Here is a 12,166-nt window from a genome sequence, read left to right as displayed (position 1 = left end):
AACATCTGATCAGAAGTTAATTTCCAAAATATATAAAGAACTTATAAACTCAACATCAGGAAGACATCCCAATTAAAAAATCGGCAAAGAAGCTGAATAGACACTTCTCCAAAGTGGACATATAGATGGCCAATAGATGTATGAAAAAAAATGCTCAACATCACTAATTATCAGAAAGATGCAAATTGAAACTACAGTGAGGTATTACCTCACACCAGCCAGAATGACTATCATCATCAAAAAATCAACAAACCAGTGCTAGCAAGGATGGGAGGACAAGGGAACCCTAGTGCATTGCTGGTGGGAATACAGACTGGTGTAGCCACTGTGGAGAATAGTATGGAGTTTCCTCAAAAAACTAAAAAGGAAACTCCCATTTGACCCTGTGATCCCACTTCTAAGAATATACCCCAAGAAAACAGAAACACCAATCAGAAAGGATATATGCACCCCTATGTTCATAGCAGCACAATTTTCCATAGCTAAGATTTGGAAACAGCCTAAGTGCCCATAAGCAGATGAGTGAATTAAAGAACTGTGGTACATCTACACAATGGAATACTATGCTGCTGTAAAAAAGAAGGAACTCTTGCCATTAGCAACAGCATGGATGGAACTGGAGAGCATTATGCTAAGTGAAATAAGCCAGTCAGAGAAAGATAAATACCACATGATCTCACTAACTTGTGGAATATTGAGAACAAGATAAACTGATGAACAGGGACAGATCCAAAGACAGTAAAACAGCAATCAGACTATCAATCCCCAGAGGGAAAGTAGGGGAGGGTGGGGGAAAGGGGAAGAAATCAACCAAAGGACTTGTATGCATGCATATAAGCCAAACCAATGGACATGGACAACATGGGGATGAGAGCATGAGTGGAGAGGGGTGCGGTGAGGTTGGGGATTAATGGGGGGATGAGAACACATTTGTAATACCTTAACCAATAAAGAAATTAAAGATAAAAAACCCAGAAATTTATTTTCTCATATTTTTGGTGACTGGAAAGTCCCAAATCAAAGAGTCAGTTATTAATGTCTCCTGAGAGCCACTGAAAGTATTACTTTACCATAAAGGACTTAAATGTCTCAGTGTTTTTTGTTGTTTATTTTTGTTTGTTTGTTTGTTTTTATGTGAAATATTTTTTTTTTTCTCTTATGAAAGATCCTTGACATTCAGATCACCTGACAGATGCCCTATTAAAGGGAACATTTATGAGAGTCTGGATGTTGAAACATGGGATATAGAACAGAATGTCTGGTCTATTGGAAATAAGATCCTGGATGCAAATTCTGATCCCACTCCATACTAGCTGAGTGATCTTATCTAAATTATGTAACCTCTCTGACTTCATCCCCTCATCTCTAAACTATGGATGACATCAGCAGGATTGTTGAAAATACACATTAAAAATGATGGGTAGATGTTTTTATTATAATGTCTATAGTGTTGTATAAGTAGCCTTTGAATAGTAAATGTGTTTTCTTCTTTCATTCCTGGAAAATATTTCTTTAATATACTGTGTAATTCATACATTTACTAATTCAAAATTGTACCGCTTTTAGCTAAATAGCATTTCACTTGATAATTAAAGAAAATTATTGAATCAGTGAGAAAGTATAGTGACAAAATCAATAACAAAACTTTCACATTGTGTATAATGAACATATCAAATCTTTTCAGGGGCAATATCAGTAGGTAGTTCATGTCAAATATTTGTCATATGATTTAAATTGTTTTATTCAACTTTATGGGATTGGATGTATATAGAGCATATAATGATTAAACGATGCAATCTACTTTCATGAACATTTGTGGAAAGTGACTGATTGGTTTCACTCTAATTCATTTTAGAGAGATTCTTATCACAGCTAATCTAGAGGGGGAAAAAAGAATTCAGAGGATTTTTATTATTTAAAGACTAGAGGCCCAGTGCACAGATTCATGGACCAGTGGGGTCCCTCAGCCTGACCTGCAACCTCTCCTAATCCAGGACCCCTCAGGGGATGTGGGACTGCTGGTTTCAGCCCAATCTCAACAGGCCAGGTTGAGGGACCCCCCCCCCCAGTGCCTGAATCTGTGCACCTGACCTTTAATATGCATATAAGATCTTTGGTTAATCTCTCCCCCCCCTCCCCTTTCCCCGCTTCCCTCTGAGATTCAACAGTCTGTTCTATGTTTCCACGCTTGTGCATTGAGCATTTGCCCCCTGGTGCATGTCATAGCTACTGGTGGAATGGACGAAAGGTGGAACAGTTGGACGGTCATTTAGGCATTTATATAATTAGATAGGACAATAGTTACTTGGGATACATAGGAACAACATAACAGAAAAAGGGGTTCAAATATTGTAAAGAGTTTATATAAAGTCCTTCCCCTAGTCCAAAATATCTTTTAAGATCTGACTATGTTTTTATCCCTCCAAAAATGAAGACTCAGCATGCCATTATGCATATATTTTAACTCCAATCCATTTCTTAGCATTCTGATAAGATGTTCAGGTTCTTGCTTACTACATTTTAAAATTTTTATCAAATATTAAATATGAGTCCTTCAGTAAGTATAAGGTCATATGATTTTGCACAACCAATGTATGCAATTCATTTTCTATTCTGTAGATTTTTAAATGCCTAGTACAAAAACAAAAGCCTAGTTCAAGCAAAGCAAACAAAAACAAAGAGAAACTTGCTTTTGAGAAGCAAAACTCCCTTCTGGATTTTGACTGCCATAATTACTCATGACATAAAAATCTTTATTTCTATCAAAGTTCATGGTTCCTGAACAGAAACAATGAAATGAGGTGCTGTACCTCAAATTTCATTGTGATGCTAGCCTGTTTGTATGTTTTTTATTTTACTAATCTATAATAATAAAAGCATAATATGCTATTTAGATCAGACAGCTGAATAACCTTCTGGACGTCCTTCTGGATGATCTTCTGCACAAAGTCGAGGCAAGCCTCTGTGACTGCAAGGGCCGAGCCCCTTGCAAGAATTTCGTGCATCGGGCCTCTAGTCTAATAATAAAATGAAGATAATTATATAACTTCTCTTGTGCTTAATAGCTTCTTCTTATTTTAATTTAAATTCTTTATTGTTTAAAGTATTACATATGTCTCTTTTTCCCCCCATTGACCTCTCCCTGGCTACTCCCACCACCCCCAGCACATGCCCTCACCCACCTACTGTCTGTGTCCATTAGTTATACTTATATGCATGCATACAAGTCCTTTGGTTGATCTCTTACACTCCCCCCTTCCTAACTTCCCCTGCCTTCCATCTGAGGTTTGATGGTCTGATTGATGCTTGTATGTCTTTGGATCTATTTTTGTTCACTAATTTATGTTCTTCATTATATTCCACAAATGAATAAGATCATGTGATATTTATATTTCTCTGACTGGCTTATTCCGCTTAGCATAATGATCTCCAGGTCAATCTATGCTATTGCAAATGGTAAGAGTTCTTTCTTTTTTACAGCAGTGCAGTATTCTATTATGTAGATGTACCACTGCTTTTTAATCCACTCATCTGCTGGTGGGCATTTAGGCTGTTTCCAAATCTTACCTATGGTAAATTGTGCTGCTATGTACATAGGGGTACATATATCCTTTCTGATTGGTGTTTCTGTTTTCTTGGGATATATTCCTAGCAGTGGGATCAATGGGTCAAATGGGAGTTCCATTTTTAATTTTTTGAGGAAGCTCCATACTGTTCTCCACAGTGGCTGCACCAGTCTGCATCCCCACCAGTGCACGAGGGTTTCTTTTTCTCCACATCCTCACCAGCAATTGTCATTTGTTGAACTGTTGATGATAGCCATTTTGACAGGTGTGAGATAATACCTTATTGTCATATTGATTTGCATCTCTTGGATGACTAGTGACTTTGAGCATGTTTTCATATGTCTCTTGACCTTCTGTATTTATACTTTCATAAAGCATCCATTTAGGTCCTTTGCTCATTTTTGATTGGATTGTTTATCTTCCTTTTGTTAAGTTGTATGAGTTTAATTTTGGAACCCCTTCCCCAACAAATTTTTTGTTAAAAACGTTTCTTTTTCAGACTAATTTTTTTATTTTGGTTCTATATAGTATTTTTGATGCTGGTTATGAAAACAGTTTGTAATTATTTTTTCTTCCCATTTTTGTGGTTAAGAATAGTATTTCCTCAGAAAGTTTCTAGATGAAATTATTTAGAATGGTACGTATGTAGCTGGTTTTTGAAGGTAAAGTTTTAGACGAGTATACTCGTCGACGACTGAAAAAAGAACATTTTGTGAAAACGTGTATACACGTTTCTGCCGGGGAAGGGGTTATTAAACCCTGTAGCTTTTTGAAGGACTAAACAATCTTCAAGGAGTTCTCACAATCATGAAGAGTAAAGCCTGGTTCTGTACTAACCCTTTTCCAGACATCATCATGGCCTTTAATTATTTGAGGGAAATAATGAAGAACAAAGCAGATGTCAGGTTGGGTGAAATATTTAAGACAGTGTTCTTTATTTTGCATGTGAGCTTAAATTAAGAAGTATTTTTAAAATTTGTTGGCAACAACCTCCCCCGCCAACTCCACAGAAACACATATTCCATATGGGAGTTTTGAACTTCACAGTTGAAATGAACTGTTAAAATGTACCATAGTAATAATATATCATTGCTCACATTTTTTTCATCTTTGAAATGAAAAAAGTCATATCTTGACTATGACTTTATAGGTGATTGTAAAAGCGTGATATATATGCTATAAATATATATGATTTTTATGGTGTTATATGCTTTAAAATGTGAATAATTTTTATTCCAGGAATATCTGTCAGTAGTAGATATGTGAAAAATATTTTTGCCACAAACTTTAAGACTTGTAATCTTAGCTCTAGAGGACATGGAGAATTATAGCCTTGTATCAAGTACATTAACATCAATATCAAAACTGGTGTGGAAATGTATAGTAATACTCATACTGTTTTTACTATCGGGAAATGGAAGAAAAGAAAAAAGAAGAAGAAAAAAACCATTTAATTGAGAGATAGGTCATCACTTTGATGTATGATGCTACTTTTCAGTATTTCATCAAATATATATATATATATATATATGGCATAATATTTGGATATTACATATGTAAATAACACATATAAATATCTAAATGTCTTTGTATCTAGCCAAATAATGCAAAATTATTATAATGTTTATGTGTGTATTTATTCCTAAATAAGGAAGAACACATATGCTCTTCTTATCTTGGATAACCTGTTATGTTCTTTATGATTGCTGAAAAAAGGATGTTTTGAAAATTAACTTTGAAAATCACAGAACCATTCATTAGCAAAGAGACATTTTCTCTTATCCCACCAACACTTAAGAGTTTAGTATTATAAAACAAATGGCACTGGAGTTATATTAAAAATAACAATAAGCCCTTTTAAAGTACTTCAGAGTGTCAGGTCAGGTAGCCATGTTGCTTTAGATTGCCATTATTTTCCTATTTTCCACTTTCAAGGTTTTTCTGATGACTGCTATAGATGCTGGAATTTGCAGTTGGTTCCCCGTGGAAGGAAAATTAATGTGAAAAGGAAAGCAAATAATATGTTTCTTTGTGTATCTTAAATGGCTTGCTACTGGCATTCTTATGTCCATTGAAAGTGGCATTAGAAATTGTCCATTCCAATCCCCTAATTTTACATTATAAGGTGGCTGAGACATAGTTTGCAATGGCTTGTCTAAAGTCATCTGGCCAAAGTTGCAAAGCTAGTTAATACTATAGCTGTGCCAACTCCCAATTTTTTTGTAGTCTAGCATATTATTCACCACTCATATGCTTCACCTTCTTAGCCTAAATATTAGATAGTTTCCTTTAGATGAAATAACCACCCCAGTGTATGACCACCATCTCTTTTGTTTCTGCCAAAATTGTGAGTCAAAGGCAGGCATTGTCCCGCTTTTCAAAGACATATGAGTGGAAGTTCAGAGACATCTATTTCAGAATGGCAGGTCTTTTGTTTTTTTCCTGGTGGGAATCAGGCCCTCTTTTGTTTCCTCATTCTTAGTCTCACTAGAATCCTAGGATTCTGAGTAATTGTTAAAGAATGATGTCTTTATGAACACATTAGTCATATAATTAAGTGAATTAATAATAAATTTCTAAAACAACTAATTTGAGACTTAATCACTGTATATTGGCTACTAAAATCAACTGTAGTTCTCCAAATATAAGATAAATATCAGGTAAATAAAAGGTAAAAATAGCATTTCATTTTTGTAAAACAATTTTACTATTGTTTGTTATAATATTTACCTAGTTTTCAGAATGAAGATAGTAAAATGCATTGTCATGATATCCTGTAAACAGAATAAAGCTTTCTAAATGGTAACTGATTGAGGTTTGATTAAGAAGAGAACCTGATGAACAAATCAGAAAGGAATGCACATTTACTGGTTTCAATTAGTGCTTTAGAACTGTCTTTACCACTGTTGCAAGGTTACAATCTCTGCCAAAGAACTCAATCTAATAAGTATCTGAGGAGGACAGATATATTTTTATTCATGCCTTGAAGGCAAAAGTTGTGATGCTTTGGAGGAAATAGACTGATTATAAACATTTCATAAGCATTTTAGATTCTGAGATTACTCTCTGCAGTTGGACTGCTAGATTGAATGAAATCACCTTTTATCATGTGTCCATAAACTCAGAGATGTTTCTCATGTATGCATTCTATACTCGCTGTAGTTGCTTATGCAACCCAAATTACAGGACCCACAATATGCTCTCTTCAGATTTTCACAGGGCTTCTTCAACTGTAGCTTTCACTCTATAGATAACTGTCTGACCTTATGAAAATAATCTGGTAAATTTATTTAATGGTTATTAAGAGTGATATGTGATCTTACCTAATAAAGAGGTACTATGCAATTGACCATCACTCCAATACACAAGAGGGCTGCCCCCATATGGACACAAGATGGCTGCCAGGGGAGGGCAGTTTGGAGGGACCAGGCCTGAAAGGGAGGGCAGTTGGGGGTGATCAGGCCTGCAGGGGAGGACGGTTGAGGAGGGACCCAGGCCTGCAAGTGAGGGCAGTTGGGAAGGACCAGCCCTGGTGCAGGCTGGTCTGAGGGACATCCCTCGCCCCAATGCACGAGTTTCCTGCACTGGGCCTCTAGTTTTTTGTATTGAAACTGATGCTCACTTGCCTTGCTCTTTCCTGCTTAAGTAGAGATTGTGGTTAGGTGGTATAGAAGAATATATAAAGATTTAATAGATGGACAAGTAAAGCATGCAACAGTGTAAGACATGAATATGATAGCTTTGCTTCTTCTTGCAAAGCAGAAATAAGATACAGTCTTTTATCTGAGCTCAAAAATGCTTTTTTATAGTTTCATAATTGATTTACATATATATAATTCTAGTATGCAGAAATAAGAAAAATAGACTCTGGAAAATGTATGGATGCACCCATCCAATTTTTATTTTGAAAATTCATTGCAATTTGAATTGAACATATTATTTTTTAAATAAAGTTATACATCTGTCTTCATTTAACTTTAGAATTATCAAAGCAATGCTTCACAAAGCATCCCACAAATAATTATCTTTCGTAGAGTTTATCATTTTCCTTATTCTATTTAACCAAAGACACTAGGTCAATACACAGTACATGCACACATTTATGTTTGTTATATTCTAGGTTTACAAATTCTAAGGCTGAAGAGTGTCAGGGTTAAGGCTCTGGGCACAAATGTGATTTTTTTAATACTGACTCTATTGTTCAGTTACCATGTCAACTTTCAGAATTTTAAACTGTCAGTGTCTCATCTGCAAATTGGTGATAATAGTTTCTACCAAATAGAGTTGTGGTGAAGATCATATATCTCAAACATAATAAACAATAAATACTAGGTAATATTATATATTTATTGAGAGACTCTTTAATCATTTCCCAGTGATTATAGTATGATTTTTCACAGTAGAATATAAGTTTCATTTCATCACAGCATTTTAACAAAAAATTAAAATTTTGATTAGATTTTTAAACCAGGCCATTTCACCTGTTGCATGTTAAAGGTGTATTCCAAATAAAGTCTTTATTATTTCTTGATAATTAGCAACATAAAGTCCATGCATATTTCCTAAAATTTATCTGACTTCCTATTACTTACATTTCTAGTTATTGGAATGTTAGATCACTATCTAGCAAATAGTATAGATATCAGTAGGTCTCATTGATAAATTCAGTATTTTATAGTTTTCCTAAAAAAAAAACATTTACCATTATCTAATAGAATTTAATGCAGTATTAAATTTAAATAATAAAGTCTTTATTAGAAGCTTAAGACATTCTTAAAATAAATTTATTATTTTATAAAATTTAATATGACTTGAGATTGCAATATTCCATTCAACTAGCTAGACAAAGAGAAGCTTCGTTTTGTATGTATCATTTGGGTTCTTTGTCTTTTAATGCTGTGTTAGTCAGCATGTTTCCAAGGAAACTGAATTCGGTTTTCAGCTGGATACTGCCAAATACAAATTCTGGCTATGTATAGGTCTGCTTGAATAAAGAGAACATGCAATACTAACCTTGTAATGACTGAAAAAAATATCCCATCATGATGCAATATTAGACCCTTTTAAAAAATTTTGAAATTTTTGGTTGTTTTGTTTGACTGAAATAGCTATATTATTTTTTTTACTACCACAAACACAAATAATGCCAAGTAATATGAAAGGTTTCTATAACCTTTGTGATGTAGGAAGCTTACAGGAGAATTAGAACAAGATACTTTTTTCATTTGTCTGTCTATGTATCTATCTATAATCATTTATCTGTATGATAAGAGCATGTATTACCAGGGATAGTAATAAGGATATATATCTTCTGCTAATATTTGTGTTATGCTAGAATCAATCTTCTTCATGCTGTAAGGTAAATTATTATCCTCAAGAAAAGTCATTTTTATGGAATATCAGATACTCATAATTTTAAAGCATTACTCTTTGCTAAACCTTTATACTAATTAGAAAAAGAAACATTATTATTTTCTTATTTGTGATGAAGAGTGGTTATATAGTATTAAAGTAAAATTCATCTTATAAAAATATTTTGTGATTTTTATGAAGGATCAAATGCATTAGAAATAGACATAATTAAGATAAGGTCAACTTTTTCTTCAAATTAAGACTAGCAGATTTACTTTATATTTACTACAACAAATAATTTTATATATGAAACTTTTGATTCTAAAATTTGTTGATTTGGGATGGTAGTATTTGTAATATTAAAAATATCCATTGTGAGAAAAACTATGAAAAAATACCTTATTTTTGAGTTGAGTATAGACCTAAGGAATGTACATAGATAAGTAAAGCTATATTTGTACTATAGATTTTTGTGGGATAGTGAGTCTTCTTTTGAGATAATATTATTCACCAGTGGTTAGGAATAAGGTCTATCTGGGAAAAACAAAATAGAGGATAAGGAAGTACACAATTTGTTAAGCAATAACAATGAGGAATTCTTCGAGAATTTTAAATATTTTTTAACTATTTAGTGTGTTATAGAATATTCTGGTAGCTTCTCATTCCTTCTCCTGAACATGTGTTCTCCTAACTAATCATGTCTTTGTGCACCCATATCAGTCCACTAGCCTGAAATATCCTAGTAAAATGGAGGGCTAGGATAACCCTTTTGGGGTTTAGGAAGTACAGTAATATCAGGAGTTAGTGTGGTGAAACACAACATTATTGGAAATCATTTGGCTTCCTCCTGATTTTTGCTTAGTTTTTTTTTTTTTTAAACCTCACCTGAAGATATGCTTTCATTTATTTTAAACCTGAAGAAGAAGGGAGCGAGAGAGAAACACTGATGTTGGTTGCCTCTTATATGTGCCTCGACCGAGAATCAAACCCACAACATTTTGGTGTATGGGACAATGTTCCAACCCACTGAGCGACCCGGCCAGGGTCTTAGTTTGCATTTCTCTTAGACTGTAGATATATCTTGAGTATGACATGTCTAATAGTTTATCATTGGATCCAAGACTAATTCATGTTTTCATTAAGGAGCCAAACCTTTTTATAAATTATTTTATTAAAAATATAATTACTTCATTAGCGAAGACCATTTTTGTCTCTCTTTTTTTAAAATTTCCTATTTTAATCCTCATTGTTTGGAGCAATGTCTTTTCCTGAGCACATTATGGTACATATGCTGAAAGGGATATGAACAAAATGTTCATATATTTTAAAGATCTCTTAATAGAGTTAATGAATCAATGTTTCCTTTTTTTTTCAGTAGATGAAAAACAATAACAAAGCAGTTCTTAATTCAAATGAGTTGTCAAGATTTGTTAAATTGAAATGATAAGCCTTTTTACCGTTTTCTTCCCACTTAAAATATTCTAAATTATTGTCATGTTTACTTTCATTTGTATTAAGTAAAACTAATTAGGAATGAAGATGAAAAGATATAATTACTTAAATTTCACTAAGCTTTTTGAATTTTTTCCCCATCAGCACCTACCAAAGATTTTACCTCATATATTTCCAGCTTACGGTGATGGTTCCTGTACTAATTTCCTACGACACTGTGAATTTCTCCCTCTTCATTTTGATGGTCCCTTAACTTGTATTTTCATCACCTGGGTAATGCAACTGACAAGTGTGTATATGAACACTGACACATTTCATCGATATATATTGTAGTCAAGGAGAGTAATTTGCCCAAAGATCATAGCCTGCCCAGCAATTTATCTCACACCTGGCTAGACAGACACAACAGTCTAGCTCATCCATCAAAGTTCATGATGTAAGCTCAGTGGATTTCAAAACTTACAATAAGAAAATGAAATTGGTGTAATCAAGATTATATGCAAGGTGATATAGGATATACAGTTATGAGGACATATTTTAAACCAGTTATTTGTGTCAACATATAAACAAGTTAATTTGAACATGGATAGCCTTGTAAATATATTTTTCATTTTATGACTTCAAAATATTTTTTATGGATTTCAGATATAATAATTTCCCAACATAAAAACATGAATTTGTAGAAACACTTAAAAATCTTTGTAAACATTCAACTTTGAATTATAAGTTAGGCTGTTAAATCCTAAATACATGGAAAGTCAGATTGTAAATATAAATATTTGTTTTGTTTCTGTATTTCAATCACATTTTCTTATTCTCAATGTACTAGTATCTTAATGCTAGAATAAATTCTAACATTATTTCATCATTAATATCTTTACTGTTCATTATGGTAGCATCTTAGCATTTTAGAAATGTTTTAATACATTATCTTGTTTACAAATATTTGTTGCCCAGAATGAGCAATTGAAGTAGGCAGATAATGATACCCCTATTTTACAGATGAGAAAAACTGAAATTTGGATAGGTTAAGAAAACCTTAGGCAAAGTGACAAAACGGACTACTGATAGTACCAAGAATAGAATCTAAATTTTATGAAACCAGGATTTTTATTTGACAATGCAAGACTGTTTTTGATGGTACTTAAGTGTTTTGGAAAAAGCTGAAAATGACCTTAGAGGCCATCTGGCCTACCCTACATGATAGTCAGTAAAATAAATAAATAAATAAATAAGTCTGAAGTGAGGGGATAGAACTAAAAAGAGAGCTGAGATTCCCCAATTCATCCACAAGATACTCTTTCTAGAACAACCTTCTCCAAATACTTGGTATGGTAGTTGCTATATGAATTAATTATCTCTATTTTAGCACTGATAATATAGAGGCAACATTTTCCAAATAAACTATTCTAACCAGAAGATGATATAGGATTTTTAAATGCCTATTCTCAAAACTTGTGCATCTCCAGGCACCAATTTAACAAGAAAAACTTCTGATTTGAAATTTAAATGAAAAACATCACTCTTAGGTACCATGAGCCCACTGAAAAAGTTCAGATTTTCTTTTACACTTTATTTTAGTTTTGTAGATAGCAGAGCTAGTCCCTGGAGCATAAGTATACAGCCATAGAAATATTACTCTAGGGAACATAAAATCCTTAAATATTGGTTTCAGCTTATAGTTGGAAGTTTTAACACCTTGGTAGTGTAGATTACATTTTCATATAAATAAGTAAGTGGATATAAAACCAAATCCTATTTTTAGGTAGGTTTAGGAAATTAAAATTTAAATAACG

The sequence above is a fragment of the Myotis davidii genome, unplaced genomic scaffold (assembly GCF_000327345.1).
Source record: "Myotis davidii unplaced genomic scaffold, ASM32734v1 scaffold123, whole genome shotgun sequence".
NCBI classification, from domain to species: domain Eukaryota; kingdom Metazoa; phylum Chordata; class Mammalia; order Chiroptera; family Vespertilionidae; genus Myotis; species Myotis davidii.
Note: the sequence above shows the minus strand (reverse complement) of the source record.